Below are 16,354 nucleotides of genomic sequence, written 5' to 3'. Positions count from 1 at the left end.
CGCTGCTCACCGTGAGCTGTCATGTCAGGATGGCCGAGCGGTCTAAGGCGCTGCGTTCAGGTCGCAGTCTCCCCTGGAGGCGTGGGTTCGAATCCCACTTCTGACAGACCTAACCTTTGGTTGGGGGCTCCAGGTAGAGTCTTTAACCATCTGGCAAGTTGACCCAGTAACACACTAATATTGACGAAGCACTGCATTTCAGTTCATGTCAGAGCCAATGGAACACTACGGTACCTCTGACCACCGGCATCGTATGAACTTTAAAGTAACACTTTTGTGCCATGTATGGGATTCTGTGGAATTTCCATGCAGTTTCCAGGGAATGTCATGTCCTGACATTTCATGAAATTGGACATGTTTTATAGAATAGCATTCAATGGAATACCATGTTGTGATGTTTACCGGAATGAGAACTTGTTTATGAAAGGGTATTCATGTTTTGTTTGGGGTTTCTTTGGAGGGATGCAATGGGATTCTTGGAGTTTGACTGTGATGTCATGGACTGAAATTTTGGGGGTGCAGTAGAATTTCATGGCAAGGAATTCCTGAAAATCTCTTGGAATGACATGTCATGGGTTTATGGGCTGTGGGATGGAATGTCATGGAATGAGATTCATGAAATGTCAAGCGAAACATTACATCACTACTGACAAGAAACATCATGAGAATGAAAGAATTATGTTCAGACTGAACAAAACATTGTAGTGACACTGCCCCAGTTTAGGTGAATATGAGAGGAATACTATTTCTGCATTTATTCAACATCTGCCCTACAAAATGACTGGATTTCAATCGCATTGCTCATGAAGGAATGGACAATCACACAAAAGGGTATGAAGAAACCCGCTCTTTTGCCTAAACGCTCTTGTGTGCCAAAAAGCACCACTCTGCCCCGTGTGAGGCTCGAACTCACGACCTTCAGATTATGAGACTGACACGCTGCCTAACTGCGCCAACGAGGCATGTGCTGTGGCCAGTGTGAGTGGTGGAGCACTAGCTTCTGGATCATCTGCCATTCGGTGCAGCTCCAAACACGCTGCTCACCATGAGCTGTCATGTCAGGATGGCCGAGCGGTCTAAGGCGCTGCGTTCAGGTCGCAGTCTCCCCTGGAGGCGTGGGTTCGAATCCCACTTCTGACAGACCTAACCTTTGGTTGCGGGCTCCAGGTAGAGTCTTTAACCCTCTGGCAAGTTGACCCAGTAACACACTAATATTGACGAAGCACTGCATTTCAGTTCATGTCAGAGCCAATGGAACACTACGGTAACTCTGACCACCGGCATCGTATGAACTTTAAAGTAACACTTTTGTGCCATGTATGGGATTCTTTGGAATTTCCATGCAGTTTCCAGGGAATGTCGTCCTGACATTTCATGAAATTGGACATGTTTTATAGAATAGCATTCAATGGAATACCATGTTGTGATGTTTACCGGAATGAGAACTTGTTTATGAAAGGGTATTCATGTTTTGTTTGGGGTTTCTTTGGAGGGATGCAATGGGATTCTTGGAGTTTGACTGTGATGTCATGGACTGAAATTTTGGGGGTGCAGTAGAATTTCATGGCAAGGAATTCCTGGAAATCTCTTGGAATGACATGTCATGGGTTTATGGGCTGTGGGATGGAATGTCATGGAATGAGATTCATGGCATGTCAAGCGAAACATTACATCACTACTGACAAGAAACGTCATGAGAATGAAAGAATTATGTTCAGACTGAACAAAACATTGTAGTGACACTGCCCCAGTTTAGGTTAATATGAGAGGAATACTATTTCTGCATTTATTCAACATCTGCCCTACAAAATGACTGGATTTCAATCGCATTGCTCATGAAGGAATGGACAATCACACAAAAGGGTATGAAGAAACCCGCTCTTTTGCCTAAACGCTCTTGTGTGCTAAAAAGCACAACCCTGCCCCGTGTGAGGCTCGAACTCACGACCTTCAGATTATGAGACTGACGCGCTGCCTAACTGCGCCAACGAGGCATGTGCTGTGGCCAGTGTGAGTGGTGGAGCACTAGCTTCTGGATCATCTGCCATTCGGTGCAGCTCCAAACACACTGCTCACCATGCGCTGTCGTGTCAGGATGGCTGAGTGGTCTAAGGCGCTGCGTTCAGGTCGCAGTCTCCCCTGAAGGCGTGGGTTCGAATCCCACTTCTGACAGACCTAACCTTTGGTTGCAGGCTCCAGGTAGACTCTTTAACCCTCTGGCAAGTTGACCCAGTAACACGCTAATATTGACGAAGCACTGCAATTCAGTTCATGTCAGAGCCAATGGAACACTACGGTACCTTTGACCACCGGCATCGCATGAACTTTAAAGTAACACTTTTGTGCCATGTATGGGATTCTGTGGAATTTTCATGCAGTTTCCAGGGAATGTCATGTCCTGACATTTCATGAAACTGGACATGTTTTATAGAATAGCATTCAATGGAATAACATGTTGTGATGTTTACCGGAATGAGAACTTGTTTATGAAAGGGTATTCATGTTTTGTTTGGGGTTTCTTTGGAGGGATGCAATGGGATTCTTGGAGTTTGACTGTGATGTCATGGACTGAAATTTTGGGGGTGCAGTAGAATTTCATGGCAAGGAATTCCTGGAAATCTCTTGGAATGACATGTCATGGGTTTATGGGCTGTGGGATGGAATGTCATGGAATGAGATTCATGGCATGTCAAGCGAAACATTACATCACTACTGACAAGAAACGTCATGAGAATGAAAGAATTATGTTCAGACTGAACAAAACATTGTAGTGACACTGCCCCAGTTTAGGTGAATATGAGAGGAATACTATTTCTGCATTTATTCAACATCTGCCCTACAAAATGACTGGATTTCAATCGCATTGCTCATGAAGGAATGGACAATCACACAAAAGGGTATGAAGAAACCCGCTCTTTTGCCTAAACGCTCTTGTGTGCCAAAAAGCACCACTCTGCCCCGTGTGAGGCTCGAACTCACGACCTTCAGATTATGAGACTGACGCGCTGCCTAACTGCGCCAACGAGGCATGTGCTGTGGCCAGTGTGAGTGGTGGAGCACTAGCTTCTGGATCATCTGCCATTCGGTGCAGCTCCAAACACGCTGCTCACCGTGAGCTGTCATGTCAGGATGGCCGAGCGGTCTAAGGCGCTGCGTTCAGGTCGCAGTCTCCCCTGGAGGCGTGGGTTCGAATCCCACTTCTGACAGACCTAACCTTTGGTTGGGGGCTCCAGGTAGAGTCTTTAACCATCTGGCAAGTTGACCCAGTAACACACTAATATTGACGAAGCACTGCATTTCAGTTCATGTCAGAGCCAATGGAACACTACGGTACCTCTGACCACCGGCATCGTATGAACTTTAAAGTAACACTTTTGTGCCATGTATGGGATTCTGTGGAATTTCCATGCAGTTTCCAGGGAATGTCATGTCCTGACATTTCATGAAATTGGACATGTTTTATAGAATAGCATTCAATGGAATACCATGTTGTGATGTTTACCGGAATGAGAACTTGTTTATGAAAGGGTATTCATGTTTTGTTTGGGGTTTCTTTGGAGGGATGCAATGGGATTCTTGGAGTTTGACTGTGATGTCATGGACTGAAATTTTGGGGGTGCAGTAGAATTTCATGGCAAGGAATTCCTGAAAATCTCTTGGAATGACATGTCATGGGTTTATGGGCTGTGGGATGGAATGTCATGGAATGAGATTCATGAAATGTCAAGCGAAACATTACATCACTACTGACAAGAAACATCATGAGAATGAAAGAATTATGTTCAGACTGAACAAAACATTGTAGTGACACTGCCCCAGTTTAGGTGAATATGAGAGGAATACTATTTCTGCATTTATTCAACATCTGCCCTACAAAATGACTGGATTTCAATCGCATTGCTCATGAAGGAATGGACAATCACACAAAAGGGTATGAAGAAACCCGCTCTTTTGCCTAAACGCTCTTGTGTGCCAAAAAGCACCACTCTGCCCCGTGTGAGGCTCGAACTCACGACCTTCAGATTATGAGACTGACACGCTGCCTAACTGCGCCAACGAGGCATGTGCTGTGGCCAGTGTGAGTGGTGGAGCACTAGCTTCTGGATCATCTGCCATTCGGTGCAGCTCCAAACACGCTGCTCACCATGAGCTGTCATGTCAGGATGGCCGAGCGGTCTAAGGCGCTGCGTTCAGGTCGCAGTCTCCCCTGGAGGCGTGGGTTCGAATCCCACTTCTGACAGACCTAACCTTTGGTTGCGGGCTCCAGGTAGAGTCTTTAACCCTCTGGCAAGTTGACCCAGTAACACACTAATATTGACGAAGCACTGCATTTCAGTTCATGTCAGAGCCAATGGAACACTACGGTAACTCTGACCACCGGCATCGTATGAACTTTAAAGTAACACTTTTGTGCCATGTATGGGATTCTTTGGAATTTCCATGCAGTTTCCAGGGAATGTCGTCCTGACATTTCATGAAATTGGACATGTTTTATAGAATAGCATTCAATGGAATACCATGTTGTGATGTTTACCGGAATGAGAACTTGTTTATGAAAGGGTATTCATGTTTTGTTTGGGGTTTCTTTGGAGGGATGCAATGGGATTCTTGGAGTTTGACTGTGATGTCATGGACTGAAATTTTGGGGGTGCAGTAGAATTTCATGGCAAGGAATTCCTGGAAATCTCTTGGAATGACATGTCATGGGTTTATGGGCTGTGGGATGGAATGTCATGGAATGAGATTCATGGCATGTCAAGCGAAACATTACATCACTACTGACAAGAAACGTCATGAGAATGAAAGAATTATGTTCAGACTGAACAAAACATTGTAGTGACACTGCCCCAGTTTAGGTAAATATGAGAGGAATACTATTTCTGCATTTATTCAACATCTGCCCTACAAAATGACTGGATTTCAATCGCATTGCTCATGAAGGAATGGACAATCACACAAAAGGGTATGAAGAAACCCGCTCTTTTGCCTAAACGCTCTTGTGTGCCAAAAAGCACCACTCTGCCCCGTGTGAGGCTCGAACTCACGACCTTCAGATTATGAGACTGACGCGCTGCCTAACTGCGCCAACGAGGCATGTGCTGTGGCCAGTGTGAGTGGTGGAGCACTAGCTTCTGGATCATCTGCCATTCGGTGCAGCTCCAAACACGCTGCTCACCGTGAGCTGTCATGTCAGGATGGCCGAGCGGTCTAAGGCGCTGCGTTCAGGTCGCAGTCTCCCCTGGAGGCGTGGGTTCGAATCCCACTTCTGACAGACCTAACCTTTGGTTGCGGGCTCCAGGTAGAGTCTTTAACCCTCTGGCAAGTTGACCCAGTAACACACTAATATTGACGAAGCACTGCATTTCAGTTCATGTCAGAGCCAATGGAACACTACGGTACCTCTGACCACCGGCATCGTATGAACTTTAAAGTAACACTTTTGTGCCATGTATGGGATTCTGTGGAATTTCCATGCAGTTTCCAGGGAATGTCATGTCCTGACATTTCATGAAATTGGACATGTTTTATAGAATAGCATTCAATGGAATACCATGTTGCAATGTTTACCGGAATGAGAACTTGTTTATGAAAGGGTATTCATGTTTTGTTTGGGGTTTCTTTGGAGGGATGCAATGGGATTCTTGGAGTTTGACTGTGATGTCGTGGACTGAAATTTTGGGGGTGCAGTAGAATTTCATTGCAAGGAATTCCTGGAAATCTCTTGGAATGACATGTCATGGGTTTATGGGCTGTGGGATGGAATGTCATGGAATGAGAATCTTGAAATGTCAAGCGAAACATTACATCACTACTGACAAGAAACATCATGAGAATGAAAGAATTATGTTCAACCTGAACAAAACATTGTAGTGACACTGCCCCATTTTAGGTGAATATGAGAGGAATACTATTACTGCATTTATTCAACATCTGCCCTACAAAATGACTGGAATTCAATCGCATTGCTCATGAAGGAATGGACAATCACACAAAAGGGTATGAAGAAACCCGCTCTTTTGCCTAAACGCTCTTGTGTGCTAAAAAGCACAACTCTGCCCCGTGTGAGGCTCGAACTCACGACCTTCAGATTATGAGACTGACGCGCTGCCTAACTGCGCCAACGAGGCATGTGCTGTGGCCAGTGTGAGTGGTGGAGCACTAGCTTCTGGATCATCTGCCATTCGGTGCAGCTCCAAACACGCTGTTCACCGTGCACTGTCATGTCAGGATGGCCGAGCGGTCTAAGGCGCTGCGTTCAGGTCGCAGTCTCCCCTGGAGGCGTGGGTTCGAATCCCACTTCTGACAGACCTAACCTTTGGTTGCGGGCTCCAGGTAGACTCTTTAACCCTCTGGCAAGTTGACCCAGTAACACGCTAATATTGACGAAGCACTGCAATTCAGTTCATGTCAGAGCCAATGGAACACTACGGTACCTCTGACCACTGGCATCGCATGAACTTTAAAGTAACACTTTTGTGCCATGTATGGGATTCTGTGGAATTTTCATGCAGTTTCCAGGGAATGTCATGTCCTGACATTTCATGAAATTGGACATGTTTTATAGAATAGCATTCAATGGAATAACATGTTGTGATGTTTACCGGAATGAGAACTTGTTTATGAAAGGGTATTCATGTTTTGTTTGGGGTTTCTTTGGAGGGATGCAATGGGATTCTTGGAGTTTGACTGTGATGTCATGGACTGAAATTTTGGGGGTGCAGTAGAATTTCATGGCAAGGAATTCCTGGAAATCTCTTGGAATGACATGTCATGGGTTTATGGGCTGTGGGATGGAATGTCATGGAATGAGATTCATGGCATGTCAAGCGAAACATTACATCACTACTGACAAGAAACGTCATGAGAATGAAAGAATTATGTTCAGACTGAACAAAACATTGTAGTGACACTGCCCCAGTTTAGGTTAATATGAGAGGAATACTATTTCTGCATTTATTCAACATCTGCCCTACAAAATGACTGGATTTCAATCGCATTGCTCATGAAGGAATGGACAATCACACAAAAGGGTATGAAGAAACCCGCTCTTTTGCCAAAAGCTCTTGTGTGCCAAAAAGCACCACTCTGCCCCGTGTGAGGCTCGAACTCACGACCTTCAGATTATGAGACTGACGCGCTGCCTAACTGCGCCAACGAGGCATGTGCTGTGGCCAGTGTGAGTGGTGGAGCACTAGCTTCTGGATCATCTGCCATTCGTTGCAGCTCCAAACACGCTGCTCACCGTGAGCTGTCATGTCAGGATGGCCGAGCGGTCTAAGGCGCTGCGTTCAGGTCGCAGTCTCCCCTGGAGGCGTGGGTTCGAATCCCACTTCTGACAGACCTAACCTTTGGTTGCGGGCTCCAGGTAGAGTCTTTAACCCTCTGGCAAGTTGACCCAGTAACACACTAATATTGACGAAGCACTGCATTTCAGTTCATGTCAGAGCCAATGGAACACTACGGTACCTCTGACCACCGGCATCGTATGAACTTTAAAGTAACACTTTTGTGCCATGTATGGGATTCTGTGGAATTTCCATGTAGTTTCCAGGGAATGTCATGTCCTGACATTTCATGAAATTGGACATGTTTTATAGAATAGCATTCAATGGAATACCATGTTGTGATGTTTACCGGAATGAGAACTTGTTTATGAAAGGGTATTCATGTTTTGTTTGGGGTTTCTTTGGAGGGATGCAATGGGATTCTTGGAGTTTGACTGTGATGTCATGGACTGAAATTTTGGGGGTGCAGTAGAATTTCATGGCAAGGAATTCCTGGAAATCTCTTGGAATGACATGTCATGGGTTTATGGGCTGTGGGATGGAATGTCATGGAATGAGATTCATGGCATGTCAAGCGAAACATTACATCACTACTGACAAGAAACGTCATGAGAATGAAAGAATTATGTTCAGACTGAACAAAACATTGTAGTGACACTGCCCCATTTTAGGTGAATATGAGAGGAATACTATTACTGCATTTATTCAACATCTGCCCTACAAAATGACTGGATTTCAATCGCATTGCTCATGAAGGAATGGACAATCACACAAAAGGGTATGAAGAAACCCGCTCTTTTGCCTAAACGCTCTTGTGTGCCAAAAAGCACCACTCTGCCCCGTGTGAGGCTCGAACTCACGACCTTCAGATTATGAGACTGCCGCGCTGCCTAACTGCGCCAACGAGGCATGTGCTGTGGCCAGTGTGAGTGGTGAAGCACTAGCTTCTGGATCATCTGCCATTCGGTGCAGCTCCAAACACGCTGCTCACCGTGAGCTGTCATGTCAGGATGGCCGAGCGGTCTAAGGCGCTGCGTTCAGGTCGCAGTCTCCCCTGGAGGCGTGGGTTCGAATCCCACTTCTGACAGACCTAACCTTTGGTTGCGGGCTCCAGGTAGAGTCTTTAACCCTCTGGCAAGTTGACCCAGTAACACGCTAATATTGACGAAGCACTGCAATTCAGTTCATGTCAGAGCCAATGGAACACTACGGTACCTCTGACCACCGGCATCGCATGAACTTTAAAGTAACACTTTTGTGCCATGTATGGGATTCTGTGGAATTTTCATGCAGTTTCCAGGGAATGTCATGTCCTGACATTTCATGAAATTGGACATGTTTTATAGAATAGCATTCAATGGAATACCATGTTGTGATGTTTACCGGAATGAGAACTTGTTTATGAAAGGGTATTCATGTTTTGTTTGGGGTTTCTTTGGAGGGATGCAATGGGATTCTTGGAGTTTGACTGTGATGTCATGGACTGAAATTTTGGGGGTGCAGTAGAATTTCATGGCAAGGAATTCCTGGAAATCTCTTGGAATGACATGTCATGGGTTTATGGGCTGTGGGATGGAATGTCATGGAATGAGATTCATGGCATGTCAAGCGAAACATTACATCACTACTGACAAGAAACATCATGAGAATGAAAGAATTATGTTCAGACTGAACAAAACATTGTAGTGACACTGCCCCATTTTAGGTGAATATGAGAGGAATACTATTACTGCATTTATTCAACATCTGCCCTACAAAATGACTGGATTTCAATCGCATTGCTCATGAAGGAATGGACAATCACACAAAAGGGTATGAAGAAACCCGCTCTTTTGCCTAAACGCTCTTGTGTGCCAAAAAGCACCACTCTGCCCCGTGTGAGGCTCGAACTCACGACCTTCAGATTATGAGACTGACGCGCTGCCTAACTGCGCCAACGAGGCATGTGCTGTGGCCAGTGTGAGTGGTGGAGCACTAGCTTCTGGATCATCTGCCATTCGGTGCAGCTCCAAACACGCTGCTCACCGTGAGCTGTCATGTCAGGATGGCCGAGCGGTCTAAGGCGCTGCGTTCAGGTCGCAGTCTCCCCTGGAGGCGTGTGTTCGAATCCCACTTCTGACAGACCTAACCTTTGGTTGCGGGCTCCAGGTAGAGTCTTTAACCCTCTGGCAAGTTGACCCAGTAACACACTAATATTGACGAAGCACTGCATTTCAGTTCATGTCAGAGCCAATGGAACACTACGGTACCTCTGACCACCGGCATCGTATGAACTTTAAAGTAACACTTTTGTGCCATGTATGGGATTCTGTGGAATTTCCATGCAGTTTCCAGGGAATGTCATGTCCTGACATTTTATGAAATTGGACATGTTTTATAGAATAGCATTCAATGGAATACCATGTTGCGATGTTTACCGGAATGAGAACTTGTTTATGAAAGGGTATTCATGTTTTGTTTGGGGTTTCTTTGGAGGGATGCAATGGGATTCTTGGAGTTTGACTGTGATGTCGTGGACTGAAATTTTGGGGGTGCAGTAGAATTTCATTGCAAGGAATTCCTGGAAATCTCTTGGAATGACATGTCATGGGTTTATGGGCTGTGGGATGGAATGTCATGGAATGAGAATCATGAAATGTCAAGCGAAACATTACATCACTACTGACAAGAAACATCATGAGAATGAAAGAATTATGTTCAACCTGAACAAAACATTGTAGTGACACTGCCCCATTTTAGGTGAATATGAGAGGAATACTATTACTGCATTTATTCAACATCTGCCCTACAAAATGACTGGAATTCAATCGCATTGCTCATGAAGGAATGGACAATCACACAAAAGGGTATGAAGAAACCCGCTCTTTTGCCTAAACGCTCTTGTGTGCTAAAAAGCACAACTCTGCCCCGTGTGAGGCTCGAACTCACGACCTTCAGATTATGAGACTGACGCGCTGCCTAACTGCGCCAACGAGGCATGTGCTGTGGCCAGTGTGAGTGGTGGAGCACTAGCTTCTGGATCATCTGCCATTCGGTGCAGCTCCAAACACGCTGCTCACCGTGAGCTGTCATGTCAGGATGGCCGAGCGGTCTAAGGCGCTGCGTTCAGGTCGCAGTCTCCCCTGGAGGCGTGGGTTCGAATCCCACTTCTGACAGACCTAACCTTTGGTTGCGGGCTCCAGGTAGAGTCTTTAACCCTCTGGCAAGTTGACCCAGTAACACACTAATATTGACGAAGCACTGCATTTCAGTTCATGTCAGAGCCAATGGAACACTACGGTACCTCTGACCACCGGCATCGTATGAACTTTAAAGTAACACTTTTGTGCCATGTATGGGATTCTGTGGAATTTCCATGTAGTTTCCAGGGAATGTCATGTCCTGACATTTCATGAAATTGGACATGTTTTATAAAATAGCATTCAATGGAATACCATGTTGTGATGTTTACCGGAATGAGAACTTGTTTATGAAAGGGTATTCATGTTTTGTTTGGGGTTTCTTTGGAGGGATGCAATGGGATTCTTGGAGTTTGACTGTGATGTCATGGACTGAAATTTTGGGGGTGCAGTAGAATTTCATGGCAAGGAATTCCTGGAAATCTCTTGGAATGACATGTCATGGGTTTATGGGCTGTGGGATGGAATGTCATGGAATGAGATTCATGGCATGTCAAGCGAAACATTACATCACTACTGACAAGAAACGTCATGAGAATGAAAGAATTATGTTCAGACTGAACAAAACATTGTAGTGACACTGCCCCATTTTAGGTGAATATGAGAGGAATACTATTACTGCATTTATTCAACATCTGCCCTACAAAATGACTGGATTTCAATCGCATTGCTCATGAAGGAATGGACAATCACACAAAAGGGTATGAAGAAACCCGCTCTTTTGCCTAAACGCTCTTGTGTGCCAAAAAGCACCACTCTGCCCCGTGTGAGGCTCGAACTCACGACCTTCAGATTATGAGACTGCCGCGCTGCCTAACTGCGCCAACGAGGCATGTGCTGTGGCCAGTGTGAGTGGTGAAGCACTAGCTTCTGGATCATCTGCCATTCGGTGCAGCTCCAAACACGCTGCTCACCATGAGCTGTCATGTCAGGATGGCCGAGCGGTCTAAGGCGCTGCGTTCAGGTCGCAGTCTCCCCTGGAGGCGTGGGTTCGAATCCCACTTCTGACAGACCTAACCTTTGGTTGCGGGCTCCAGGTAGAGTCTTTAACCCTCTGGCAAGTTGACCCAGTAACACGCTAATATTGACGAAGCACTGCAATTCAGTTCATGTCAGAGCCAATGGAACACTACGGTACCTCTGACCACCGGCATCGCATGAACTTTAAAGTAACACTTTTGTGCCATGTATGGGATTCTGTGGAATTTTCATGCAGTTTCCAGGGAATGTCATGTCCTGACATTTCATGAAATTGGACATGTTTTATAGAATAGCATTCAATGGAATACCATGTTGTGATGTTTACCGGAATGAGAACTTGTTTATGAAAGGGTATTCATGTTTTGTTTGGGGTTTCTTTGGAGGGATGCAATGGGATTCTTGGAGTTTGACTGTGATGTCATGGACTGAAATTTTGGGGGTGCAGTAGAATTTCATGGCAAGGAATTCCTGGAAATCTCTTGGAATGACATGTCATGGGTTTATGGGCTGTGGGATGGAATGTCATGGAATGAGATTCATGGCATGTCAAGCGAAACATTACATCACTACTGACAAGAAACGTCATGAGAATGAAAGAATTATGTTCAGACTGAACAAAACATTGTAGTGACACTGCCCCATTTTAGGTGAATATGAGAGGAATACTATTACTGCATTTATTCAACATCTGCCCTACAAAATGACTGGATTTCAATCGCATTGCTCATGAAGGAATGGACAATCACACAAAAGGGTATGAAGAAACCCGCTCTTTTGCCTAAACGCTCTTGTGTGCCAAAAAGCACCACTCTGCCCCGTGTGAGGCTCGAACTCACGACCTTCAGATTATGAGACTGACGCGCTGCCTAACTGCGCCAACGAGGCATGTGCTGTGGCCAGTGTGAGTGGTGGAGCACTAGCTTCTGGATCATCTGCCATTCGGTGCAGCTCCAAACACGCTGCTCACCGTGAGCTGTCATGTCAGGATGGCCGAGCGGTCTAAGGCGCTGCGTTCAGGTCGCAGTCTCCCCTGGAGGCGTGTGTTCGAATCCCACTTCTGACAGACCTAACCTTTGGTTGCGGGCTCCAGGTAGAGTCTTTAACCCTCTGGCAAGTTGACCCAGTAACACACTAATATTGACGAAGCACTGCATTTCAGTTCATGTCAGAGCCAATGGAACACTACGGTACCTCTGACCACCGGCATCGTATGAACTTTAAAGTAACACTTTTGTGCCATGTATGGGATTCTGTGGAATTTCCATGCAGTTTCCAGGGAATGTCATGTCCTGACATTTTATGAAATTGGACATGTTTTATAGAATAGCATTCAATGGAATACCATGTTGCGATGTTTACCGGAATGAGAACTTGTTTATGAAAGGGTATTCATGTTTTGTTTGGGGTTTCTTTGGAGGGATGCAATGGGATTCTTGGAGTTTGACTGTGATGTCGTGGACTGAAATTTTGGGGGTGCAGTAGAATTTCATTGCAAGGAATTCCTGGAAATCTCTTGGAATGACATGTCATGGGTTTATGGGCTGTGGGATGGAATGTCATGGAATGAGAATCATGAAATGTCAAGCGAAACATTACATCACTACTGACAAGAAACATCATGAGAATGAAAGAATTATGTTCAACCTGAACAAAACATTGTAGTGACACTGCCCCATTTTAGGTGAATATGAGAGGAATACTATTACTGCATTTATTAAACATCTGCCCTACAAAATGACTGGAATTCAATCGCATTGCTCATGAAGGAATGGACAATCACACAAAAGGGTATGAAGAAACCCGCTCTTTTGCCTAAACACTCTTGTGTGCTAAAAAGCACAACTCTGCCCCGTGTGAGGCTCGAACTCACGACCTTCAGATTATGAGACTGACGCGCTGCCTAACTGCGCCAACGAGGCATGTGCTGTGGCCAGTGTGAGTGGTGGAGCACTAGCTTCTGGATCATCTGCCATTCGGTGCAGCTCCAAACACGCTGCTCACCGTGCGCTGTCATGTCAGGATGGCCGAGCGGTCTAAGGCGCTGCGTTCAGGTCGCAGTCTCCCCTGGAGGCGTGGGTTCGAATCCCACTTCTGACAAACCTAACCTTTGGATGCGGACTCCAGGTAGACTCTTTAACCCTCTGGCAAGTTGACCCAGTAACACGCTAATATTGACGAAGCACTGCAATTCAGTTCATGTCAGAGCCAATGGAACACTACGGTACCTCTGACCACCGGCATCGCATGAACTTTAAAGTAACACTTTTGTGCCATGTATGGGATTCTGTGGAATTTTCATGCATTTTACAGGGAATGTCATGTCCTGACATTTCATGAAATTGGACATGTTTTATAGAATAGCATTCAATGGAATAACATGTTGTGATGTTTACCGGAATGAGAACTTGTTTATGAAAGGGTATTCATGTTTTGTTTGGGGTTTCTTTGGAGGGATGCAATGGGATTCTTGGAGTTTGACTGTGATGTCATGGACTGAAATTTTGGGGGTGCAGTAGAATTTCATGGCAAGGAATTCCTGGAAATCTCTTGGAATGACATGTCATGGGTTTATGGGCTGTGGGATGGAATGTCATGGAATGAGATTCATGGCATGTCAAGCGAAACATTACATCACTACTGACAAGAAACGTCATGAGAATGAAAGAATTATGTTCAGACTGAACAAAACATTGTAGTGACACTGCCCCAGTTTAGGTGAATATGAGAGGAATACTATTTCTGCATTTATTCAACATCTGCCCTACAAAATGACTGGATTTCAATCGCATTGCTCATGAAGGAATGGACAATCACACAAAAGGGTATGAAGAAACCCGCTCTTTTGCCTAAACGCTCTTGTGTGCCAAAAAGCACCACTCTGCCCCGTGTGAGGCTCGAACTCACGACCTTCAGATTATGAGACTGACGCGCTGCCTAACTGCGCCAACGAGGCATGTGCTGTGGCCAGTGTGAGTGGTGGAGCACTAGCTTCTGGATCATCTGCCATTCGGTGCAGCTCCAAACACGCTGCTCACCGTGAGCTGTCATGTCAGGATGGTCGAGCGGTCTAAGGCGCTGCGTTCAGGTCGCAGTCTCCCCTGGAGGCGTGGGTTCGAATCCCACTTCTGACAGACCTAACCTTTGGTTGAGGGCTCCAGGTAGAGTCTTTAACCCTCTGGCAAGTTGACCCAGTAACACACTAATATTGACGAAGCACTGCATTTCAGTTCATGTCAGAGCCAATGGAACACTACGGTACCTCTGACCACCGGCATCGTATGAACTTTAAAGTAACACTTTTGTGCCATGTATGGGATTCTGTGGAATTTCCATGCAGTTTCCAGGGAATGTCATGTCCTGACATTTCATGAAATTGGACATGTTTTATAGAATAGCATTCAATGGAATACCATGTTGTGATGTTTACCGGAATGAGAACTTGTTTATGAAAGGGTATTCATGTTTTGTTTGGGGTTTCTTTGGAGGGATGCAATGGGATTCTTGGAGTTTGACTGTGATGTCATGGACTGAAATTTTGGGGGTGCAGTAGAATTTCATGGCAAGGAATTCCTGGAAATCTCTTGGAATGACATGTCATGGGTTTATGGGCTGTGGGATGGAATGTCATGGAATGAGATTCATGGCATGTCAAGCGAAACATTACATCACTACTGACAAGAAACGTCATGAGAATGAAAGAATTATGTTCAGACTGAACAAAACATTGTAGTGACACTGCCCCATTTTAGGTGAATATGAGAGGAATACTATTACTGCATTTATTCAACATCTGCCCTACAAAATGACTGGATTTCAATCGCATTGCTCATGAAGGAATGGACAATCACACAAAAGGGTATGAAGAAACCCGCTCTTTTGCCTAAACGCTCTTGTGTGCCAAAAAGCACCACTCTGCCCCGTGTGAGGCTCGAACTCACGACCTTCAGATTATGAGACTGCCGCGCTGCCTAACTGCGCCAACGAGGCATGTGCTGTGGCCAGTGTGAGTGGTGAAGCACTAGCTTCTGGATCATCTGCCATTCGGTGCAGCTCCAAACACGCTGCTCACCGTGAGCTGTCATGTCAGGATGGCCGAGCGGTCTAAGGCGCTGCGTTCAGGTCGCAGTCTCCCATGGAGGCGTGGGTTCGAATCCCACTTCTGACAGACCTAACCTTTGGTTGCGGGCTCCAGGTAGAGTCTTTAACCCTCTGGCAAGTTGACCCAGTAACACGCTAATATTGACGAAGCACTGCAATTCAGTTCATGTCAGAGCCAATGGAACACTACGGTACCTCTGACCACCGGCATCGCATGAACTTTAAAGTAACACTTTTGTGCCATGTATGGGATTCTGTGGAATTTTCATGCAGTTTCCAGGGAATGTCATGTCCTGACATTTCATGAAATTGGACATGTTTTATAGAATAGCATTCAATGGAATACCATGTTGTGATGTTTACCGGAATGAGAACTTGTTTATGAAAGGGTATTCATGTTTTGTTTGGGGTTTCTTTGGAGGGATGCAATGGGATTCTTGGAGTTTGACTGTGATGTCATGGACTGAAATTTTGGGGGTGCAGTAGAATTTCATGGCAAGGAATTCCTGGAAATCTCTTGGAATGACATGTCATGGGTTTATGGGCTGTGGGATGGAATGTCATGGAATGAGATTCATGGCATGTCAAGCGAAACATTACATCACTACTGACAAGAAACGTCATGAGAATGAAAGAATTATGTTCAGACTGAACAAAACATTGTAGTGACACTGCCCCATTTTAGGTGAATATGAGAGGAATACTATTACTGCATTTATTCAACATCTGCCCTACAAAATGACTGGATTTCAATCGCATTGCTCATGAAGGAATGGACAATCACACAAAAGGGTATGAAGAAACCCGCTC

At 45.4% G+C, this 16,354-nt stretch overlaps 29 non-coding genes across 29 annotated transcripts; 14 read left to right on the top strand and 15 right to left on the bottom strand.

Annotated features, from left to right (window-relative positions):
- Nucleotides 1-23: 23 nt before the first annotated feature.
- Nucleotides 24-106, top strand: trnal-cag (transfer RNA leucine (anticodon CAG)). Its single transcript has one exon. It is a non-coding gene; the product is annotated as a tRNA-Leu (tRNA).
- A 782-nt stretch (nucleotides 107-888) lies between these two features.
- Nucleotides 889-962, bottom strand: trnam-cau (transfer RNA methionine (anticodon CAU)). The gene has a single exon. It is a non-coding gene; the product is annotated as a tRNA-Met (tRNA).
- A 95-nt stretch (nucleotides 963-1,057) lies between these two features.
- Nucleotides 1,058-1,140, top strand: trnal-cag (transfer RNA leucine (anticodon CAG)). The gene has a single exon. It is a non-coding gene; the product is annotated as a tRNA-Leu (tRNA).
- A 780-nt stretch (nucleotides 1,141-1,920) lies between these two features.
- On the bottom strand, nucleotides 1,921-1,994 carry trnam-cau (transfer RNA methionine (anticodon CAU)). Its single transcript has one exon. It is a non-coding gene; the product is annotated as a tRNA-Met (tRNA).
- Nucleotides 1,995-2,089: 95 nt separating this feature from the next.
- On the top strand, nucleotides 2,090-2,172 carry trnal-cag (transfer RNA leucine (anticodon CAG)). The gene has a single exon. It is a non-coding gene; the product is annotated as a tRNA-Leu (tRNA).
- A 782-nt stretch (nucleotides 2,173-2,954) lies between these two features.
- On the bottom strand, nucleotides 2,955-3,028 carry trnam-cau (transfer RNA methionine (anticodon CAU)). The gene has a single exon. It is a non-coding gene; the product is annotated as a tRNA-Met (tRNA).
- Nucleotides 3,029-3,123: 95 nt separating this feature from the next.
- On the top strand, nucleotides 3,124-3,206 carry trnal-cag (transfer RNA leucine (anticodon CAG)). Its single transcript has one exon. It is a non-coding gene; the product is annotated as a tRNA-Leu (tRNA).
- A 782-nt stretch (nucleotides 3,207-3,988) lies between these two features.
- Nucleotides 3,989-4,062, bottom strand: trnam-cau (transfer RNA methionine (anticodon CAU)). The gene has a single exon. It is a non-coding gene; the product is annotated as a tRNA-Met (tRNA).
- A 95-nt stretch (nucleotides 4,063-4,157) lies between these two features.
- trnal-cag (transfer RNA leucine (anticodon CAG)) lies at nucleotides 4,158-4,240 on the top strand. Its single transcript has one exon. It is a non-coding gene; the product is annotated as a tRNA-Leu (tRNA).
- A 780-nt stretch (nucleotides 4,241-5,020) lies between these two features.
- On the bottom strand, nucleotides 5,021-5,094 carry trnam-cau (transfer RNA methionine (anticodon CAU)). Its single transcript has one exon. It is a non-coding gene; the product is annotated as a tRNA-Met (tRNA).
- A 95-nt stretch (nucleotides 5,095-5,189) lies between these two features.
- trnal-cag (transfer RNA leucine (anticodon CAG)) lies at nucleotides 5,190-5,272 on the top strand. The gene has a single exon. It is a non-coding gene; the product is annotated as a tRNA-Leu (tRNA).
- A 782-nt stretch (nucleotides 5,273-6,054) lies between these two features.
- trnam-cau (transfer RNA methionine (anticodon CAU)) lies at nucleotides 6,055-6,128 on the bottom strand. Its single transcript has one exon. It is a non-coding gene; the product is annotated as a tRNA-Met (tRNA).
- Nucleotides 6,129-6,223: 95 nt separating this feature from the next.
- Nucleotides 6,224-6,306, top strand: trnal-cag (transfer RNA leucine (anticodon CAG)). Its single transcript has one exon. It is a non-coding gene; the product is annotated as a tRNA-Leu (tRNA).
- A 781-nt stretch (nucleotides 6,307-7,087) lies between these two features.
- trnam-cau (transfer RNA methionine (anticodon CAU)) lies at nucleotides 7,088-7,161 on the bottom strand. The gene has a single exon. It is a non-coding gene; the product is annotated as a tRNA-Met (tRNA).
- A 95-nt stretch (nucleotides 7,162-7,256) lies between these two features.
- On the top strand, nucleotides 7,257-7,339 carry trnal-cag (transfer RNA leucine (anticodon CAG)). Its single transcript has one exon. It is a non-coding gene; the product is annotated as a tRNA-Leu (tRNA).
- A 782-nt stretch (nucleotides 7,340-8,121) lies between these two features.
- On the bottom strand, nucleotides 8,122-8,195 carry trnam-cau (transfer RNA methionine (anticodon CAU)). Its single transcript has one exon. It is a non-coding gene; the product is annotated as a tRNA-Met (tRNA).
- Nucleotides 8,196-8,290: 95 nt separating this feature from the next.
- trnal-cag (transfer RNA leucine (anticodon CAG)) lies at nucleotides 8,291-8,373 on the top strand. The gene has a single exon. It is a non-coding gene; the product is annotated as a tRNA-Leu (tRNA).
- Nucleotides 8,374-9,155: 782 nt separating this feature from the next.
- Nucleotides 9,156-9,229, bottom strand: trnam-cau (transfer RNA methionine (anticodon CAU)). Its single transcript has one exon. It is a non-coding gene; the product is annotated as a tRNA-Met (tRNA).
- Nucleotides 9,230-10,189: 960 nt separating this feature from the next.
- trnam-cau (transfer RNA methionine (anticodon CAU)) lies at nucleotides 10,190-10,263 on the bottom strand. The gene has a single exon. It is a non-coding gene; the product is annotated as a tRNA-Met (tRNA).
- Nucleotides 10,264-10,358: 95 nt separating this feature from the next.
- On the top strand, nucleotides 10,359-10,441 carry trnal-cag (transfer RNA leucine (anticodon CAG)). Its single transcript has one exon. It is a non-coding gene; the product is annotated as a tRNA-Leu (tRNA).
- A 782-nt stretch (nucleotides 10,442-11,223) lies between these two features.
- Nucleotides 11,224-11,297, bottom strand: trnam-cau (transfer RNA methionine (anticodon CAU)). The gene has a single exon. It is a non-coding gene; the product is annotated as a tRNA-Met (tRNA).
- A 95-nt stretch (nucleotides 11,298-11,392) lies between these two features.
- trnal-cag (transfer RNA leucine (anticodon CAG)) lies at nucleotides 11,393-11,475 on the top strand. Its single transcript has one exon. It is a non-coding gene; the product is annotated as a tRNA-Leu (tRNA).
- Nucleotides 11,476-12,257: 782 nt separating this feature from the next.
- On the bottom strand, nucleotides 12,258-12,331 carry trnam-cau (transfer RNA methionine (anticodon CAU)). The gene has a single exon. It is a non-coding gene; the product is annotated as a tRNA-Met (tRNA).
- A 960-nt stretch (nucleotides 12,332-13,291) lies between these two features.
- trnam-cau (transfer RNA methionine (anticodon CAU)) lies at nucleotides 13,292-13,365 on the bottom strand. The gene has a single exon. It is a non-coding gene; the product is annotated as a tRNA-Met (tRNA).
- A 95-nt stretch (nucleotides 13,366-13,460) lies between these two features.
- On the top strand, nucleotides 13,461-13,543 carry trnal-cag (transfer RNA leucine (anticodon CAG)). Its single transcript has one exon. It is a non-coding gene; the product is annotated as a tRNA-Leu (tRNA).
- Nucleotides 13,544-14,325: 782 nt separating this feature from the next.
- On the bottom strand, nucleotides 14,326-14,399 carry trnam-cau (transfer RNA methionine (anticodon CAU)). The gene has a single exon. It is a non-coding gene; the product is annotated as a tRNA-Met (tRNA).
- Nucleotides 14,400-14,494: 95 nt separating this feature from the next.
- On the top strand, nucleotides 14,495-14,577 carry trnal-cag (transfer RNA leucine (anticodon CAG)). Its single transcript has one exon. It is a non-coding gene; the product is annotated as a tRNA-Leu (tRNA).
- Nucleotides 14,578-15,359: 782 nt separating this feature from the next.
- On the bottom strand, nucleotides 15,360-15,433 carry trnam-cau (transfer RNA methionine (anticodon CAU)). Its single transcript has one exon. It is a non-coding gene; the product is annotated as a tRNA-Met (tRNA).
- Nucleotides 15,434-15,528: 95 nt separating this feature from the next.
- Nucleotides 15,529-15,611, top strand: trnal-cag (transfer RNA leucine (anticodon CAG)). Its single transcript has one exon. It is a non-coding gene; the product is annotated as a tRNA-Leu (tRNA).
- Nucleotides 15,612-16,354: the final 743 nt, after the last annotated feature.

Source organism: Pseudorasbora parva, chromosome 20 (assembly GCF_024679245.1).
Source record: "Pseudorasbora parva isolate DD20220531a chromosome 20, ASM2467924v1, whole genome shotgun sequence".
NCBI classification, from domain to species: Eukaryota; Metazoa; Chordata; class Actinopteri; order Cypriniformes; family Gobionidae; genus Pseudorasbora; species Pseudorasbora parva.
Note: the sequence above shows the minus strand (reverse complement) of the source record. Positions and strands in the feature narration are given on the sequence as shown.